Here is a 21,431-nt window from a genome sequence, read left to right as displayed (position 1 = left end):
CCCCACTTATCTAGCAACCACACCTAGAGGGAAGTCTTCAGTGCTACACCTCAGTGCTACCTCTGGTGCTACCAAGGGAACAAATACATATACAGGGTGTCCCAGCTAACTTTAGCCAGAATTTTAAAATATGTCGATGCATTCTAACGCGACCAAACCCATGTTGCTTACCATTGTATGGCGTAAGACCCTTTTTTGTATATTCTGCCTCAATGCATAATTAGTTAAGATTAATGAACCAACTTCTCAAGCAACGAAGTTAGGAAAGAAGAGTTGTTTGCAAAACGTCCAATTAAACAGTTTCTAACTTTCTATTAAGTATTAGCATTTCCCCGCTTACTGCAGATGCCCTCGAAATACAAAAAAAATACCATATAACATGCCCCCTTGTGCGCCGTGATTGCAGTGCCCCCAAACGCTCCGCGTACAAACGAACATAGCATTTAGCGGGGTGTTGCCGCTTAAAAGGCGACAGCCCTATTGAAAATTTGCCCGATGCTGGGCATCATGGAATCCATCATCCATCATCACGGTGGATTATGGTAATGGGCATGCTGGGCAGTGGGCATGCTGGGTGATGGGTGGAATGCTAGGTGATGGGTAGAATGCCGGGTGATGGGTGGAATGCCGGGTGATGGGTGGAATGCCGGGTGATGGGTGGAATGCCGGATGATGGGTGGAATGCCGGGCGATAGGTGGAATGCCGGGCGATGGGTGGAATGCTGGGCGATGGGTGGAATGCTGGGTATAACAGTGGGCACATCAGGTCAAATGCAAGTTGTGTAATGAATCGAAGGAGCAGCCATTGCACTTAGGAAGCTCATGATGGGCTATCTTCATGCGTTCTTGAGTCTTGCAAAGTGTGCAGTCTGTATCTACATGTGGCCAAGTATGCCACTACATTTTCATGCCATAAGGAATCAATGTATAGCACCATAATATGTTCTATATCTTCACACTTTATTGAAAAAATTCAATAGGTTAAGGCGATTCACGTCTTCCATACTCGCTTGCCCTCGCGCCCGCTTCTGTGAAGAAGCTCCAAAGGTGCTTCGTTACAGAAGCAAGGTGGTGCTCTGGAGGTGGTGCTGGTGGCCCCATCGGATGTTCCCCGATGTACTTCTCCAGGCAGTCTAAAAGAGTGCAATAAATATAGAAATAAATTGTTATTGAAACCATTTGTAGTAATAAGTGAATGTAGGAAATCTGCTGCAAAAGATTCAACAAGTTTCAAATAATACAATGCAGCATATATTACACACAAATATGCTACCCAGCGCACATGGCAGAGCAGATTTATTTTCAGTGAGAATGTATGCACATGCATCACACTGTTTTGCTTAGTCGCATGGGATTTTAGTAGGTGTTTGCCAAAGCTACGCCTCTTCTCATCAGGAGTTTGGCTTTACTGCAAAGTTTAGTCAAACGGCAGCTGCATTCGAAGCACCGTCAGGCGGATTTATTGCTTCCGATTTCGCATAATTTGTCTGCTCTTCAACCACCCAAATTTCTCTCAGATTTCGAGAGCCACAACTTGGCTAGACTGTCTCTAATGCAAGGGTGGCTTAACGGGCATGTTGGTAAAGTTTCATCTTTGGTTAGCAGCACGACGATCTACATGGAAGCGAGAGAAGGGATAGGAAAGAGCGCTGACTTACAATTTTATTGTGAACGTAATCAAGGTTTAAATACCACGCTAAGGCACAAAAGAAAAAAAAACAGAAAGGTAGCACGTATTCAGGACTCGGCTTCCAACATACAATATGCAAATCATGTGGTTAAATATTGCACTTTTTTATTGCACAGTGACAATGAAGGGGCACTGACACAGCGCTCCCCAGATTTGTGAATTTCGAGCGCTTCAATAATTTCTCTGGTATGTTTGTTTTTGTTGCGACTGATAATTTGTGCGCTATCAAATAAGGGTTTGCAACGGTGGTCTCTGCAATGAATATCCAGATGACCAGAAACGGAGTTGAAAACATGATTATTATGCTCCTTTAATTGTTCATCGAGACAGCGTCCCATCTGACTAATGTATTCGTGGCCGCAGGAAAGAGGAATGTTGTAAACAACACGTACAGCGCACGTGACAAAGCGGTTATTATGGTTGGTTCTGCAGCAACTTTTTCTTTTTTTAGGATTATAGTTGACCTGCCTGCATAAACATGACAGCTTATGTGGTGCCGAAAACACAACATCGACACCAGCACGCCGACCAGCTTCTTGAGAGTATGGGACAACGTGTGGATGTAAGGGATGACGGTGACTCTCTTCCTGGAAGTGGCAGAATCTGGGTTGCTAGCTTTTCCTTGCTTTTGCAAGCTTCCGGCTACTGACGCAGCAGACTGCCCGGGTCGCCCGATTGCTCGTCTCCGGGCCTGTCTCCCGAAACTGGTTTTCATTAAGTGGTGACAGGACTTTGAAAAGGAATTGGTGAAGCATAGGCAAACGATTTCTTGCTTGATGAGCATTGAATGGGCTGAATTAAAAGGTAAAAGAGCTTTGCAAGCTCTGGGTTCATACATCCAGCACAGCTGGTTGTTCCTAAAAATGAGTCTGAGGTCTAAAAACCTAATCGAGTCGGCAACTGCCAGCTCATGGGTTAAGACAAATGGATGAAGACACTCTTTAAACAGCGATAAAGCATCACGGCAGCTAGTTTCGACAGTGTCGGCGTGAGTATCTAAATGAACTAAAAAATTATCTACAAACCTAAAAACATGCCACGAAAGACAGAAGGCGTTTGGAAAGCGCACGGCGGGAAGACGTATCTACAAAGGGGCGGGGTTTGCATCGGTTCATGCATAGCGCCCATGCTGAGTGACATCTTGCTAGCCACTCACGGCTGTGCACTTTCCGAACTCCTTGCGTCTTTCGTGGAAAAAGTTTTTAGGTTTGTAGATGATTTTTTGGTTCTTTTAGATACTGACGCCGACACTGTCGAAACTAGCTGCTGTGATGCTTTATCGCTGTTTAAAGAATGTCTTCATACATTTGTGTTAACCCATGATCTGCCAGTTGCCGACTCGATTAGGTTTTTAGACCCGACTCATTTTTAGGAACAACCAGCTGTGCTGGATGTATGAACCCAGAGCTTGCAAAGCTCTTTTACCTTTTCACTCAGCCCATTCAAAGCTCAGCAAGGAATCGTTAGCCTATGCTTCACTAATTCCCTTTCAAAGTCCTGTCACCACTTAATGGAAACCAGTTTCGGGAAACAGGCCCGGAGACGAGCAATCGGGCGACCCAGGCAGTCTGCTGACGTCAGTAACCGGAAGCTTGCAAAAGCAATAAAAAGCTAGCAACTCAGATTCTGCCACGTCCAGGAAGAAAGTCAGCGTCATCCCTTACATCCACACGTCTCATAATATCAAGAAAGTTGGTCGGTGTGCTGGTGACGATGTTGTGTTTTTGGCACCACATAAGCTGTCACGCTTATGCAGGCAGGTCAACTGTAATCCTTAAGAAAGAAAAAAAAATTGCTGCAGAACCAACCATAATAACCGCTTTGTCACGTGCACTGTAGGTGTTGTTTACAACATTCCTCTTTCCTGCGACCGCGAATACATTAGTCAGACGGGACGCTGTCTCAATGAACGATTAAAGGAGCATAATAATCACGTTTTCAACTCTGTTTCTGGTCATCTTGGTATTCATTGCAGAGACCACCGTTGCAAACCCTTATTTGATAGCGCATAAATTATCAGTCGCAACAAAAACAAACATCCTAGAGAAATTATTGATGCGCTCGAAATTCACAAATCTGAGGAGCGCTGTGTCAGTGCCCCTTCATTGTCACTGTGCGATAAAGAAGTGCAATATTTAGCCACATGATTTGCATATCGTATGTTGGAAGCTGAGTCCTGAATACGTGCTACCTTTCTGTTTTTTTCTTTTGTGCCTTAGCGTGGTATTTAAACCTTGGTTATGTGCGCAATAAAATTGTTGTAAGTCAGCACTCTTTCCTATCCCTTCTCTCGCTTCCATGTAGATCGTCGCACTGCTAACCTAAGATGTCTCCAACGAATGCAGGAGACCTGCAAGGTGCTAGTTCTGTCATCTGCTACCGTTAGCCTGTTGCTCGCAGTCTGGGGCCGTATTCTGAAACGTTCGCCTAGGCTAAATTTCTTTTTTCGCTTTCAGGCGTGCGCCGATTGGCTGTTTTAGCAAAATTGGATGAGCTGATTGGTTGGTTGAGCCCGACGTCATTCAATTTGCTCAAACAGCCAATCAGCGTGCATGCCGATTTCGCCTAGGCGAACGTTTCAGAATACGGCCCCTGTATTTCATGCAGTGGGCGAGGAAGCGGGTCGTAACTTTAGCATTAGCCAAGTAGGCATAAAATTTTTTGAATGTACAAGCCGTAGTCATGGCTGGTTTCCATGCTTTATTTAGCTGCAATGATGGCAACCAATGTTTTAGTGTTCTTTTGAAACCCCATATAGCTTCCTTGCAAAGCTAGCCTACATCTTCAATGTAAAAAAGCCTAAGGAAGCATCTTAATATACAGAGCAATCTCTTATGCTCGTTTGTTCCTAAAAACCTTTTTAGCAACAAACGGTATTTGCAGCAGACTGTTGATGGCAGTACAAGAGTTACTGACACTTCATTCATAAAACAATTGAAACTGCGCAGAAAAACTAGGCGTTACAGCCACACTATGTTGTCATCCGTTCTAATCCAGGCTGGCCACGAGTTCTAGAACTATGCATGATGCCTAGCACCTTGATTTTTTTAGGGCACTGATGACAGGCATGAAAATTTATAGGAAGCTGCACACAGGTCAAGCTCAACTATCCATGTCAGCGTACATGTCAATAATGTGCGAGGTGTTTTCTTTGTGTAGTAATTCTTTCCTCATCTTTATGCTCAAATAAGGCACATGTTGCCAGCTGACTTCCTTGATTGCTTGTCATTGAAACCGATTATAGGGGAAACTGCAGACAGTTTTCGCAAGAAACCAATATCTCGATATTATCCTATGCTGCTTTGACAGTGCATATATACGGCTTAAGAAAAAGACACATGTATAGGCACTCGCATCATTTTTGCTTTGGCATTTCTTTCCATTGTGTGTACATCAACGTTAACTTATCCTGATAACTTTCAGATATACAGTCAAGTTTCTTATATGAGGTGAGTGTTCACTTACTCTTCACAGCAGCCACTTTCTCTGGTGTCGCCAGAAGCTTCCCAGATGCATCAGAGATAGTCCGGCTGGCCGGCCCAGTCGGGCTTCTTTCCCCAGCTTGTGTTGGTGTCCACAGGTGCTGTGCCAGACCTAATGCGCACTTGGCTTCGGAGGTACACTTTAGTATGTAATGCCACTTGTTGAGTGGCATCACAAATCCCACACCAATCTGCACCTGCAACAGATAGAAAGTATATTGTTTTTGACCAGTAATCGTAACCCTAAAACACACTTGCATAAAACAATATTGTATAGGTTAGGTCCTTTGATTTCTGATAAAATCCCATAATTTCCCATTTCTGCACCTTGAACAAGGGTTATAAAAATTGGGTTAAACCCACTCTTACCACGAAATTAACCTTTCTGTAAAGGATATTAAACTAATAAAATTTCCCCACCTTGTGGGCAGCAAGCAGTCATATTTTATACAGTTTAACCTTGCAATAAGGAAATTGATGGAGAAAGCAAAAAATTGGTTCAAATAGGCACAGTACCACGCAGAGAACAGTGCAAAAACGAGTGCCATCGTGGCCTCCGAGATTGTAAGCAGTGTCACACTGAGAACAGAGCACACGTGACCTGAGGGAGCCATGTGCGCCAGTTTCCAAAGGTCAATACCATTATACACTGCACGGCCTCGTTCTGAAGAACACTGGAGAAATGCCTTGAAAGCATGATTACCCTTGCACGGTTGAAAAAGAGTGAATTTCCTTGTGATTTCTGAAATCCACGTGCAGCACTCACTCATCTTCACAGTTAAATCATCGTCATGACTAAACTGGTGCAGAGGATGCGCCAAGTCCCGTCGCAATTGCAAACTTCAGAACTTGGTGTGCACCCTCCTTTTACTGCGATCGGATTTGACATGTTTGTTTTAACAGTACGGTGCTATTGAGTATGTTCATTATATGTGGACGCAGTTTGAACAGGCATGGTCAGAAAATAATAAATGCAATAAAATGCGGTCATTTAAACCAATAATTCGTTATATCTGCGATTGTTATAAGCGAGAACTGTAGTGCACATGAACGTAAGCTGCAAGAATTTTTTGACATAGCGCTCCAGTAATAGCACAAGTAAAGGCATTTCATAAATCGCTGATAAGCCATCACTGTTTCTCACTCCTTCGCTACACTCGTTACTCGTGCCCTCATACTACACTACAAAGTGCAGCTAAAGCTACAAATTGCATTGCACGGCAGAAGTAAGGTTCCTCCATTGTCTGCCCCTAATCACTCTCCCCATTAAGATAGCTTAATAGAACCTTCACAAACGCTTCAGTGTTGCACAATGGGCGACCCCCTCCGGCATTCTCAGAACACAAAATTGGCTCTCGTCATGTCGGTTCTGTCCTTCCTCGATGATTGACTGGTCGACAGCTTTTGCTCCTAACGCCGAGGTCACCTGGAGCACCCTGTTGACATTGTGATGCACGGAGGCAGTGCCAGAAAGGCCAGGGGAGCAGTACATGAGTTTTTCTTTTTGATTTGTGGCATTCCAACACCACAAAGCACTGCCGCATTCACCAGAGTATGGTCATGGCATTCTCTACATCATGCGCACATTTCTTTGAAATATCAACTGTCAGATGTTATGTTTAGGGGCCCTTTAAGAAATTTTCTTCATTTATATCAAGGCCGTCATATTCACCAAGGCTTTCTAAATAAACCTTCAGTTTAGACAGCAACAATTTTGTGTTGTTTCCTTAGTCCTTGATTTTCTGTGCTGTCCACAATGCATCATTTCCAATCAATGTCTTTGTGTATCACTGTTCAAACACCATATTGTTTTTTTGATAAGCTGACCTGGAATACATCTTCAATGTAAAGTAGCCTAAGGAAGTGTCTCAAAATAAAACAAAGCAATCTGTTATGCTCGTTTATTTCTAAGAAACATATTCTTGCAGCAAATGGAAATTGTGGGAGACTTTGTGGGTGCTAAAAAAAGAGTTACTGGCAGTTAGATTTACAAAGAAATTAAAATTGCACAGAAATGAAAAGGCTAGTTACAGTCACACTGTGTAGTCATCTGCTCTAATCCAAGCTGGAGGCGAGTGCTGAAACTTTGTATGATGCCTCAGTGCCTTGCTTTTTTTTGGCGTCGACAACAGGCATAATTTATCGCAGGCTTATCACGACAAATACAGATATCCATTTTATAACTGACATGCAACTAATGTGCAAGGTGCTTTCCTTGTGTAGTAATTCTTTCTTCATTTCTATTCTCAAATAAAATGAAATCGCTGCAAGTAAGCCAAAGTACTGATAGGACACATGTCACAAATTTCAGTAAGACAGGTGTGCTTATAAATCGCATGGCTCTGAATGTTGCAGATTATAACTAATAGATCACCACCGTCACCACATTGGAAAGACAGTGGTTTAAATAGCTTCTTTTCAGACCATACAATTTGCAAAGCTGTGTCAGAACCAAATTAATTTTAGTCAGAAACATTTTTTCAAGAGCATTAGGATGAATGCTGCAGCATGGAAAACTATGATCGAACATGTCAAGTCTGCATTACACTTTTCAAGGAACATAAGGTGCTAAAAATCTCACTTGTCTTTAAGACAATAAACAGTAGGCACTAGCATCAATCATTGTTTGGCATTTCTTTTTGCTGTGTCAACGCTACTCATCCAGATAACTTTCTGACATACAGTAGTGAATGTAAATCATTCAGGTAACTCAGGTAAAATTCAGGTAACTGTTCACTTACTCTTCACAGCAGCCACTTTCTCCGGTGTTGCCGCAAGCTTTCTGGTTGAATCCAAACTGTGCGGCAGGCCTGCCCAGTCACGCGTCTTTCCCCAGATTCTGCTGGTGTCCACAGACCCACATCTATTGCACACTTGGCATCTGATGTACACTTTAAATATACTGCCACTGTTATAAGGCAGCACAAAGCCTACACCAATCTGCACCTGCAATAGATATGAAGTGTTATTTCTTTGACCAATACTCATAACACTAAAGCACATTTGTATAAAAATATTTTGTAGGTTAGGTCCTTCGATTTCTGAAGAACCCCCAAGCCCTTTTTTGTGCTGATGACAAGTTTCACAGTTCAAACTAACACATTCTCAAGATATAACTGTAACTGCAGAATTATTCACCCAACATACACATTCTCTTGTATAGCTCAATAGCCAACATACACATTCTCTTGTATAGCTGAATAGCTTCGGACATGGAAGCACTTGAAATGCTAGTATAGTGTATACAGGCGAGGTCAACATAAAGCGTATGAACACATCCAGACATATTGCTAACATTCAATAACTTTTATTTCCCGGTACCCCATCTTGTACCTTGGCTTGTGCGTCAGAGAATACATGTATAAGTGTAATCATTAGTACAACAGCAAACAATTGCAAAAAAATGCTGACGCTTGCACGGTAATCTCAGCTCATATGCAGGAATTCCGATTTTTTTTGACAACACAAAATATTTGCTAATACATACGTGACCAGCCCTGACAATCCACTCATTCTGTTGAGTCAACTCACACCCATTTCTACCTAGAATACGGTACTTTCAAAACAGGAACAGCAGCCACATTTTAAGAATTGAAGGAACAACAAACCATTTGGTGCCGTTATCTTCACTTTGTTACTGTGCTCACGCAGCCTCATTCGCACATCTGCCTGTTTAGCCTATGTAGCTTCTTCCACAGAATAATCCAATGTGATATATAATGTATGCTCTGCATTTGACAACACTTTACCGTGTTTTTTACATTTTACACTTGTGGCATTCCTGGTAAATGCTACCTAGTTTGGTGCAGAATAGACAAAGTTGATGTCTGCTTGCTGTGCTTTTTAAGTTGTGTGAAAGGCTGTGATATACGGTCCTGCAGCATCCTTTATCTTGTTAATGGTGGCACCCCTTGCCATTCAGCACACATCTGCCTCTGCAGTGACTGTTTGAGCAGGCCTTCTGCAACGAGCACCAGGAACTAACATGGGTAGCCAACCTCGTGAAGGTTTGTCGCCTGCAACCTAAATGTTGCATTCATTAGTTGCTAGCATGACTTTCTTTTGCACCAAAAATGTAGTCGATTGCAGTGCATGTGTTATATATTCTATTCCATTAAGCTGTAGAAGCTATATAGGCCAAAGATGCTACATTATGTGAGCACAGTAAAAAAAAAGACGGACACCAGATAGTGCTTTTTGTGCCTTCATTGCTTCAATGTAGCTGCCATCCCCATTCTGAATGTGCTCTTATTCGATGCTGAAATGGGTCGAGTTGACTCTACAGATTAAAGATAAGTGGAGTTTTAGGATTGGTGATCCGTGCATTGGTAAACACTTTAGTACATTGGCAAATAAAAAAAATGAATTCCTTCATATGTGGACAGATGGCACTACAGTTACAAGTTTTTATCGATATATACCATCGCTTCGTTTTGATCAGCTTATTGAAACCACACTGACACACTTGTCTATGACTTTTGCTATCCAGTGCACCTCTAAACTTCTTTTTTGGTTTTTGCATTTTTCAGAAACCTGGCGCTACTAAGCAGATGAGTGCATGTGCATTTATTACAAGAGCTGCTAAATGGCTAGCGAAACTAGGGAATGTTAATGACAGAGCGAGACAGCCCAAAAACAATGTAAAAATGGGTATGGTAGCCATTTAGCTGCCCTTTAATAAATGCGCTTGTCGTCCACTGTTTAATAGCACCAGGTTCCTGAAAAATCCCCAAAGCGAAACAAATTAATTGTAACAATGTATAGCAACAGCCAAAGATGTGTGCCAGGACGGCATAACTTTGTCTATAAGAAAGATGTTATTTCAGGTTAAACAATTGTATCTGTAGTGCCTTGTGTGAGCATGCCAGACGATACGGTTGGTTTTCCTCATTGCTTTTGACATTATCATAAGCGGTCAGTGTTTGTTCTAAAAAAAGTTGTAATGCGAAAAACCACAATTTAGTTCTTTGGCATGTGTCAAAGATTACATTACCAAAAAAAATAATATTTGGACTGGCTAGTATAAATTCATGGTACCATGGCACCAAGTTGAACACAATAAGAGGAATATCTTCTTCGTGTGTTCCACTTCTCATGCAAAAAAAACAATGAAAGATTGCAGGTGTAGGTGCACAGACATTTTATGCCTCAGAAAGCATCAACTTTCTGTGTGCCTGCCAGTGAAACCTTCATTTATACTACACCTATCAATAGTCTAGCATTTATTTGAGATGCCACCGAATAGTTAAGAGACTGACAATGCCACGGGATAATGTACAGCCATATGTAACACTCAAAGCAACAACAGCGAAAAACAGTGTGAGCCACACCTACTTCTAGCTTTGCAATAAGTAGCAATTTCATTGACTCTTGGAAAAGCATACATAATATCTACTGTACAGGACATTGAGGCACACATAACAGATGGAAGTTACTGACAAAAGCATATGCACACTATTTCTTGAATTTACTCAGTTATAGCATAAATTGAAATGCAAACAGGAATATTTGTTACGCAGAATTACATGGATGTGCAACATGTAATCACACTGTAGCTGGTTTCTAAGCATGCAGTAGTCTCAAGTGCATGTTTTGGAGTCTAAATTAGACTGCTGTTACAAGTGCAGCTAAACCTGGAAATGAACCACTTTCAAGTAGTTTCAGAATTGGTTGCATTTGAATTCTAATCGTAGATATATTGTGTACATTCAGTAAGTTTTTCATTCCAAATCAGTACTTGTGCCTGTTCCCCTGTTTCAAGAAAATTTTTAAACTGCGCGACGACAAGACGTGAACAGAAACATTGAAGCTCACAGACGTTTCTGTTCACGTTGTGTCTTCTTTGCGCAGTTTAAAAATTTTTGCTGAATCTATGAACTGACTAGCCCAACAACATGCCTTACTTCCCTTGTTTATGCATCACAGTTGCAATTCATTCAGCCCGACCACACGAGATGTCACACTGAAATTCCATAAATCTATTTTAGAGCTACGATAATGACAAAATGATTTAACAACAAAGCCTAGACTTACCTACTTATATGTCTCTTCACTCAGGCATAGGTCAGTGCTGCTCACCGATATTAATGACCAACGTCATCTGCAGAGGAAGAGGCTGAAAAAAAACAGGTTTTCTGAAAGTACAGAAATTACAGGACAGGCTCTAAAACTATGTCGAGTGACACAACAGATGCTAGTCAATTTAGAGGTTATTACATACAAAAGCATACAGTTTCACATAAACAACTGTTGCATTGAATAAGAGATGACACTGTGACAGACACAAGGACTATTTTAGCACTTGCGCATTATCTATCAATCAGCTGATAAGTTTATTATGAGCAAATAAAGACTGAAAGGACCCCAACTGATCCCACTAATGAGGTGCACCTACTGACACATTAAAGTAGCTACTCCACAGTCTGAGATCTCAGGTAGGAAATGTGCTTCTGAAGTTATTGAGGCGTTACCTGAAGTGTAATAAGTGTACAATAAATTTCTTTCCATGTGATGTTCTATTCACAGTGACAGTTCAAAAAATCTGCTAAGCCACCTTTGGTATTATGCATGTTGAATTTCTGGAACTTTTCGGAAGTTTGCAGTTTTTTTTCAGTATTTATGCTTTCCACAGGTCTGTTTATGTCCGACAAAGTAGTACCAGCTACAGCATGCTTGCTCCGAGTGTGGCAGTAGTGATGTGTTATGCCAAGGCAATTCCAGCTGACCTGCCTTGGATTCAAAGCAGTTTATAATTCAAAAAACAATTATGGGGGTTTTAAATGTCAAAACCACCATCTGATTATCAGGCACGCCGCAGTGAGGGACTCAGGAATAATTTGGACCACCTGAGGTTCTTTTAACGGGCACCTAAATTTAAGTGCACGGGTGTTTTTTACATTTTCCCCTCACCGAAATGTGGCCGCCGTAGCCGGGATTTGATCCTGCGGCCTCCTGCTTAGCAGCCCAACACTATAGCCACTAAGCAACCACGTCAGGTGGCGGTTTAATTCTAAGCATGCTTGACCACATACATAATGCCTAACCACATATATAATGTGCGACAAGTTCTAGATCACACAACTTTGCCCACTTTCTTGCTCCATGCAGGTGAAAATTCAAATTTACGACACCACTATCAGAGGAAGTAGAGCAGGTGCTTTATAATTCCTGACAGTGATATGCAGTCATTATTTCACTCTAAGAACAAGCGAAATGCCTGTAAATGGTTTCTTGATGAACCCATCGCCACATAAAGAAAGCAGCAGACGTCTTCCTCAATCTATGTAGTGCACCAAATGGCAACTAATTATCTCAAGCTCAGGTGTACCTTCAAGGCATGGGTACACATACAGTGCAGGAAGCTTATTGCCCATTCGAAGCCAACATGTGCCATATTTTACAAACAGCTTGATATAAAATATGCAATTGGAACATTATTGGCTCTTCCATATTGACAGTGTTATGAAATGCCTTTGGACCTGTTGCACAGAATCGAAATTTCCACATTCAAACAGTCTCTCTAATAAAAAAAATAAAGCTTGTACAAATCAGTGCATACATTTATTAAGAAAGAAATGGCAACTGTTCTACAGTGTTCTGCCGATAACCACTGCAAACCACCACTCAGGCTCGCAAGCCAACAATTTGCCATTGCATTTGTCCCACACTTCTTGTAAAATGAACGGAAAACTACTACGCAAATAGAACGAGAACACAGCTGTGTATTTCAGGCACAGTTTTCTTGCAGTCCTGTACGAACTACCTCGGTTTAACAGCCCTTTTCAGTGCAAAATGAAATCTGGAAAAACGTAATTAAAGAAGCATTTTCTGTAACTGCGCAAATCCGCCGAGGATACTGTAATACGAAGTTCTCTCAATATGCATCAGCTATCAACTTCCGTGTCACGCTACACATATAATCGTTTAAATCAATTCCTTAAACGCCGATAATTAAAGTGCAACCGTGCACACTCATCACGGCTCCGTACAAACAAAATGCGCCGCAAAACAAACACTTCTAAATGCAACGTAATTTGTCTTACGGTATCGACCCTTGGTTCGCAGAACACCGCGGTGGCTGCAGATATTTTTTAGCGCTGTAGCTCGGACGTATTCATACCGACGTTTCGGCTTCGTTACGAGTCAATACAGCGTTTAATGCAAACCGCAAATTTAAAATGCACGGTGATCATCTTGCCGGCGGAATATCTTTGCGTCTAATACTGGGAAAATTTTACGAGTGGTAGTGCGCACGTCTTATCTCACTACCAGCGCGTATTAGTAGCGACTAATCTCTACAAACGTAGTGCGCAAGCAGATTCAACGCCACTGCAACCGCATTCGGTACCACGCTGTTCGATTTCCAGGGAAACAATGCATAGAGCAATGATAACGCGCAACGTAAAAAGGATAGCATGCACGGCTACCTACCTTTGGCACGAAAAACACGCGTCCGTCCGTCTTGTGGCGATGTGCCGCGCTGCCGATTGCCGGGCGTCCGTTGGTCTTGGGGCAATGTGCCGACTTCCCGATGTGCCCGGACTTCAAAGCATTTCTCCTCGCCACAGAGCGCGTTGTCGAGAAGGAACTTCGGCACTGCTTTTCACTGTTGTGCGGAAGCATTTGAAGACGGTATCCTCCAACACTACGAATCACGTCCGTCCGCAAATCAAACAAAGGGATCACTGAGGTTGTGTTGCAGTAGGTTGCTGTTGAATTAGTTCCTCCCGTATGACGCATCATATCCGGCCCAGAAGTTCCTCCTTCATTAATGAGCGCAATATAAAAGCGACATCACGAGATAGTAAAAGAAAAAGTCACTAAACGACGACTGCATCACCACAGAGATAGCGCGAGACTAAATACCGACAACAACATCGCCCAAAGTTAGCGGTATAGAAAACATCATGCTGGCAACTCTGGGCTGCTCACCAAAACTAGCTCTTTCATGTACCCAGAATGGAGGCCGAAATTCCCTAGTCAAGTCAACCAGTTGAACAGGCGAAGTGAAACTCGCTGTGCATATTTTTTCGCGGCTGCCCATATGATTAATGATGGACCCACCAATGCGCATTGTTCTGTTTATAATATTTTCTGTGTTTGTTTGTTTTAGCCAGGATTGCGTTATTTCGCGAGCGCTCACATGAATTCACGCGTAGATTGTTCAGACTGTCAACAACTTCATTTTCGGCGATGCCTTATGTCTTGTGTGGCTTTGCGATCATTTGGATGAATCGTCTTGGTGGCGACGATTGTTGACCCTTTTTGTGTATGTAAGTGGTCGATTGTGTGTGACAAGGAATCGGTTAGTCGCATTAACCTGTGTGTGTGTTTATTTCACCAGAAATTTAGTTCGCTCCGCCGTAATGCTTCAGGCTCTTTCTATGTTCTCAAATTGCGCAATCTGTTCACATCTGTGCGCCCACTAACCTCATGATTCCAAAAAGTCACGTTAGAAACATGAACTTTCCGTTTTCTTGAACCAGTAAGCTGTTGCCGGTTAGAGCTACGGGGAGTCCGCGTGGCAGGTCGAAGAAGTAAGGCGACTGTTGCAATGCACCTGTAGATCGTGAGCGCGCGTTTGTCAGCGCAGATTATAGGCTGACTTTATTTGAACTTGTGAATCGATAAGTCGCGCAGTGTGTGCTGCTATGAGATGCAGAATATGCAAAGGCACAAACGGAACCGAGATCGAGTTTTCTCAGACGTGCAAAATTTTTACAATAATCGGTTCAGGTCAGCCTGCTAGCTGGAACCATGCAGTGCTGATGACATGCTGATTGCAAAATAAACTGCACCACAATAAACTTAGCAACTGCCTTGCGGAATAGATAGCATTACATTTGCTAAATGTTTTGAGCATCGACAAGATCGAACGACCTACAGAACGCTGATTTACGCACAGCAAGATATGTCAAGGACGGGTGGGCTGGGCCAGGGAAGAAACCGCCACAACAAACAGGTGGGAGGGCAAGTAGGTGAATGGCTTTGGAGTCCACGCAGAAACAAATAGGAATGCTAGGCGCCGCCACGCCGTTAAAAAATCAGGTGAATGTTGAAGAGTGCGACAGTGACTAACGTAACAGAAAATAATTTTAAGAATGGGGGGTGGGGACCGTATAAAAGGCGTCAAGAACGATTCGAGAGAGCGTCTCGTCACTGCCCGATCGCTCAACACCAGACGGCCGTGGCCAGTCGCCTAGCTAAGGCTCACCTACCCTGTCGTTACACGTGCTAACTCAGATTTCTCATAAATAAATGCAACGTAGTTTTATTTCTCTTCGGAATAAGCTGCAAGTGTAAACCTTGCGCCCACGTTCATCTCCTGCGTGCACACACGTTGAAATCTGGCGCACGCACGTACGAGGAGGGGGAGGCGATAAGAAGGCGAGCGCGGCACGCAGTCGCGTGATTTCACTAGGGACATCTCCGCCTCGCAAATCTAGGGAACCGCACAAGACGAGATCTGGCAACACTGGTGTGTTCTGGTGGGGATTTAGTCGCTCCCCAGAGATACGCACGCAGCATAACACGACGCCATGTCTGTAAATAGCGATAGTGGCGACGCTACGGCCGCGGTGCCTGAACAGGTTTCAGTTTCGATTTCAAAAAATTTGTGGATGGTGTCAGGAACAGCTCAGAATAATGCTCTAACGCTCAATGTAAAAGCAACGTGATATCTTAGTCTATCGGTGCACCATGCAATATTGATTGTACACTATGCAATCAGTATTGGAGGGGTGGAGGGGCTATTTTGGTATCCAGGTTCAGTCCGAACTGTAGGCTTTCGGTACTAAATTTTTGTTTATTTTGGCGTTTTCTAACGCCAGTTCTCATTTATTTTGCGTAAGTTTTGCTCGAACCTTTCGTCTGTAAAGTAAACACTTACAGTGAGACTTAAAATCCTCTTTCAACGAGCAAGCGAGCCGCCAGCCTTTCTTGTAGGGTCCGGAATATTTCGCAGCGCCGGTTCGAAAAAGGATTGTGCGCTCACCGCTGCACTCTTCTTGCTCAAATTTTTCAGAATGATCGCATTTTGAGTCTGCTTCATTTAGTATAACACTTACCGCAGTTAACTGCCTGGTTTGTAAGAAAAAAAAATTCAAATTTGCCTTCATTTATGGCGATGCGAGCTGATCCACCAACGAGCTAGCATAAACTTGTTTCGCCGCCTGCCGGAAGCTGCGGAAAGCAGCTGGTTAAGGTGGTTTGCCGCCTGTTGCCCGCTCCTAGAACACGCGGCTAACCGGGCTGACCGGCTGCTTTCTGCAGCTGCCGGCAGGCGGCGACACAACTTTATGTTAGCGCCGTCGCTGGAACAGCTCGCGTTTCCATAAGTGAAGGCAAATTTGCATTTTTTCCCTTAAAAACCAGGCAGATAACTCCGGTAAGTGTTATACTAAAGGAAGCAGACCCCAAAATACGATCGTTCTGCAAAATATGAGCAAGAAGAGTGCAACGATGAGTGCAAAACCTTTTTTTTTTCAGACAAGAAATATTCAGGACCGTCTATGTTGCAGTGGAGCGCGTCTTCTTGATTACCGCAGTTCGGTGTCATTTGCCCAACCTTGTGCTTCTCGATCGAGCAGCCGTAGGTTTGCATGCCAATCGCCGCCGCAACTCGACACGATATACGAAGAAACACTATTGCTGTTTCCGTGGGTTGTATACACGCGGTGTATGATCAGGCGCGGTGTTCTGGCGGCGATCCGCTCGATCCCAGAAAACGCATCTCTTTAGCAATGGGGGTAAAGTTTGTGGCAAGACTGTCAGCAGTAGTGATTGCACTTACGGGCAAATTACAGTGCAAAGTACGAGTCCGTCGTAACAGTGACGGTGTTAACCGACGCATGCAAATTATCAACCAATCTGCGTATCGCACTCCCTCCACGTCGCGTCGCTTGCAGCCGTCGCTCGCACGTATATGTGGTTTCACTATAGTGCCTAGAATATAAGCATATTCTAGGCACTATAGTTTCACCTGTGGTGTCACCAGCAAAGCAACCGGCTTGAGCGTTATCGATCTCTTTGGCGTTGCTTGTCGACGTCGCGTGCATATCGTGCGACAAGGGTGAATCGTGCCCATTTCCATGGCAAGAATGCAGGGGACGCAAACAGCAGTTAGCGGCGTCACGAGTTCATTATTGAAGCTTTTAGCTTCGGCGCTTCGGCATAGTCAATTAGTTGACATTTTCGTTAACGGGAACAGGGCATTTACACATCTTCCACCAGTTCTGAAGTCATTAAGTTTCTCACTGTCTATCGTGTTTTTTGCGAGAAAGTACCCAGATGCATTAGTAATTATTTTAATGAGAATATCCCAGAGTCATGGAGTCGCAACAATTAGGTGATATTTCTCGAATACAGTATCACTGTATTCGAGAATCTCGTGCGTACGTTCCAGCAATGAATAGCTTAATTGAAATACGGAAACATATCTTGTTATTACATTCACCGTGATCACTAGAGCAAAAGCTACCAAGCGCATACGTACATATATATACCGGGTGTTCAAAATTAAATTTTAAGGAATTTTTAAAAATGGCCTGTGGCAGGTAGCATAATTCTTATCGCTGAGCTGGATTGTTCGAAGAGGCGGACATTAGCAGCACGAGAAATCGAAACACATATTCAACTAATTAATAAAAATTGACTAATGAACTTCTTAGTTAATTACTTTACGGCACATATTGCAAATTACGAATTGTAACCAGTGAGTTTGCATGACACGTCCACTTGAAATGAATTTCCAGGATGACACCAGTTTCAAGATATTTCCCAAACTGTGGGACGAAATATATGGGCGTTCCAGTTACTTTTGTGCTTCCATGTATAAAACAGCATTTTGGTAAAAAAGTAAGTAGAATAACAGTGCATTTTTACAGCGAGTTCGATTGCGCATCTCCAAACTGGTGTCATTCTGGAAATTAATTCCAAGTGGATACGCCTGACAAGCTCACCGGCTACAATTTGTAAATGGCAATATATGTCGTAAAGTAATTCACTAAGAAGTTCATTAGTGAAATTTCGTTAATGATAGTTAAATATGTGTTTCCATTTCTCGTGCTACTAATGTCTGCCTCATCGAATAACCCAGCGCAATGATAAGAATTATGCTACCTGCCACAGCATATTTTCTAACAATTCCATAAAACATAAAAATGAACACGCTGTGTAGCATTTGGGAATATGTAAATATACTTAATGTTGCAAAAATGCAAGAACGTTCCCAGCTGTTTGGCAGAGAAGGCAGTCATGAAAGAAACTTGACTTTCCTGATACACACTCTTCTCAATCATACGATAATCAGATTGAGTTTCAAGACCATTCCATAGGCGGTTTCCCTTGAGAAACAACCTAATGTTTATGTAGTAAAGAAAGAGGATGCAAGCACCCTTCGAGTAAAAACCAGGCATCACTCTCAAAATTTGGATGATGGCAAGAACATTGAGCTTAACATGATGAAGTTCCAAAGAAGGTGTGACTGAACAAGTTCAATCTAACTGATGGTAGAAAATAAACCACTTCCAATGTTGATTTAACTGCTTAAAGTGTAACACCGATACTTGAACAGAAGATTTGAAATTTTTGTGCAAGTATATGTCCGCCTCTTCGAGTAGACTAGATCATGAACTGGAATTGTTCGATTTGCCACAGGCAACCAAAACATTTATATCTTAATCATTATTATCTCCAAACTGGTGTCATCCGGATAATTCGTGGATCCGCCTTGCGAACTCAACGGCTAGAATTTGTAAATTGGAATATGGGACAATCGGCAATTAGTTAGAAACTTAATTAGTGATTTTTTCTTAATTGTATTGTTATTATGCATTTATTTTTTTGCAAGTAATGTCCGCCTCTTCGAGTGGACCAGCTCATTAACTAGAATTGTGCTATCTACCACAGACAACCTTTAAACATTTTTGAAAGTGTTCGCTGAAACACCTTGTATACAGTCACCCATTGTCCTCCCACCATCACCCAGTACACCCACCATTCACCCAGCACGCACACCATTCACCCACCATCCAACCAGTACACCCATCATTCACCCATCATTTGCACAGGTCGCCCAGTATGTATTCCACCGTCCACCCAGTACACCCACCATTGAGACGAGTCACCCAGTAGGTATTCCACCGTCTACCCAGCATCTACCCAGCACCATCTATATCGCCCACCATCCACTCAGCATACCCACGATGAATTCCATCATGCCCAGCAACTTATCCAGCATGCCCAGCACGTTTCCCGGCATGCCCAGCATAAAACTAATGATGGGCAATGCTGGGATTTTCAATAGGGAAGCCCTGGCTAGGGCGCTTGTCCAGACGCGCCCATTTTTTCTTAGCGGGATTTCATTCCCGTTTTGGTTGTAAACATCGTTGCTGCATACCAAAGACAGTATTCTAGATTCATTTTCATGGACATGTTCATTTTCACATGACTTGGTAGAGGATGCGTCGGCTTCGATAGGCAACAGTGCTTGGCACTGCACCAGGAGCTCTTTTGCACTCGACACCGAAGCTTCGACTCATCTGGAACCCTCGAAAATTAGCTTCAGATTATCTTAAACCTTTCAAGACCATTTCTAGACCAGCTTTTTGATAACGTCTTCAAACGTTTAGAAATTGGATATGAATAGCTTTAACAAAGTGCTTATTTGTTTCTTTCCCAGTCCTATTTCTAGACGAGCTTTTCGAATACGTCTTTAAGACATGTTATAGATCGTCTCAGAAAAGTAATTAAGCCAGACATTAGCCGATATATACGACGTCTTACCGACGAAGTTGTCTCACTCATCTCTTCTTCAAACCGTTTTTATCGTCTTGGATAAACGCTACGAAAACGTTATGTATCTCTTTTGTGCTACCTGGGTAAATGGATAGCCTAGACCTAGAGAATTCCACTGAATACGACTTTAGCCGTCTTGGACCAGCCAAAATGAACTAGAACGTCTACAACTACTCAAGACAGCTACAAAACGTCTTTATCTTGAAACGTCTTTATCCCGCGCAAGACGTCTTGAAAACGTTTTGTAAAAACGTCTCGAAGATATCTGTGCGAATCCTTATCGAGATATATGTATAAAATATGCATTTCAGTTGTTTTCGCTGCTTTATGCGGTTGTTAGATATCTAGCACCCATACTGGCCACACAGCCTGTACTTAAAAAAAGTTGTCGCAGTTTCACCTGAAAGGTGAAGCATCAATTGCGATAGCAAATTTGAAGAGAGCTATACGGAGTAATGATAGCAGCTTTATCAGCTGTATAAACTTGGACATGCAGCAGCACCGGCAACACGCAGAAATGTTGTCGACGCCGTCGGCGTTTTGCCCGTGTTCGCTCAAAATGCGTGCGGCGTTGGTGACTGTTGCCGGAGCCTCTGATATAAATAGGCACTTGGTGCCGCAGCTAAACGTTGCCTCCCTTCCCTCCCCCTCCCCCCCCCCCCATGGCCTTTCGTGCGTCGGAAGAAGGCACGTTTGCTCTACATATATGGTGATTGTAGAGGAGGGAAGAGACGCCTACTTCTGCAGCCCTTAAGGGAGCACAGAGGAGAACGCGCGTTTGTTCTCCGCCGTGCGTTCACTCCCCGTGAAAGCGCGCGTCCCTCGCCCCCTTTCACTCGCACATACAGCGTTCGGCGCGCGGCGACGATTTCATCTCCATTGACGTCATACGGAACCTCACGGCGACGGCAGAAATCTGCTTTTGAGTGTCCATATAATTGCTATAGCAATAAAACATGTACATGCACTGCCTTTCCTTTGGTCTGTCATTTTACCATCCTGAAAGGTGTACATTTCCATTAACTGCACATGTGTCGTTGCGCTGTACGTCCAGTCGTAGCGTCTATATGTATTTCACGAAGAAAGAACATGACGCAAACGTAAAAAAGTGTGCTAGATTGAAGGCAGCATACATGCAAGACCTAAGGCCTTTAACCACGTCAATTGAGAAAACAGAAAAAGTGAAAAATAAATCCAAGGGTTGTACGGGCCTAAACTATGAAGCAGACCGTAGGTGGAGACTCCGGATTAATTCTGACCACCTGGGATTTTTAAGATACACATCAATCTAAGTACACGATCGTTGTTGCGTTTCGATCCTATCGTACCCGCGATCTCGAGCTCAGCTGCACGATGCTATAGCCACTTAGCTACCCTGGCGGGTAACAGGAAAACGTGTGCCTACGCTGAGCAACTGCGCAAATTTAGTGTGAGCGTTAGTTTCAGATAGATGAAGACGTGAG

The 21,431-nt window shown here is 43.1% G+C and overlaps 1 protein-coding gene and 1 long non-coding RNA gene across 2 annotated transcripts in view; one reads left to right on the top strand and one right to left on the bottom strand.

Annotated features, from left to right (window-relative positions):
• The window catches only part of LOC119465109 (WD repeat and HMG-box DNA-binding protein 1-like), a 546,382-nt gene that overhangs the window by 480,531 nt on the left and 44,420 nt on the right, over positions 1-21,431 (top strand). The window lies entirely within an intron of this gene.
• On the bottom strand, positions 718-14,007 carry LOC119465110 (uncharacterized). The gene is made up of 5 exons (XR_005194739.2): positions 13,603-14,007; positions 11,206-11,287; positions 7,914-8,118; positions 5,156-5,369; positions 718-1,133 (listed from the first exon to the last, which is right to left on the bottom strand). It is a non-coding gene; the product is annotated as an uncharacterized LOC119465110 (long non-coding RNA).

The sequence above is a fragment of the Dermacentor silvarum genome, chromosome 9 (assembly GCF_013339745.2).
Source record: "Dermacentor silvarum isolate Dsil-2018 chromosome 9, BIME_Dsil_1.4, whole genome shotgun sequence".
Classification (NCBI taxonomy): Eukaryota; Metazoa; Arthropoda; class Arachnida; order Ixodida; family Ixodidae; genus Dermacentor; species Dermacentor silvarum.
Note: the sequence above shows the minus strand (reverse complement) of the source record. Positions and strands in the feature narration are given on the sequence as shown.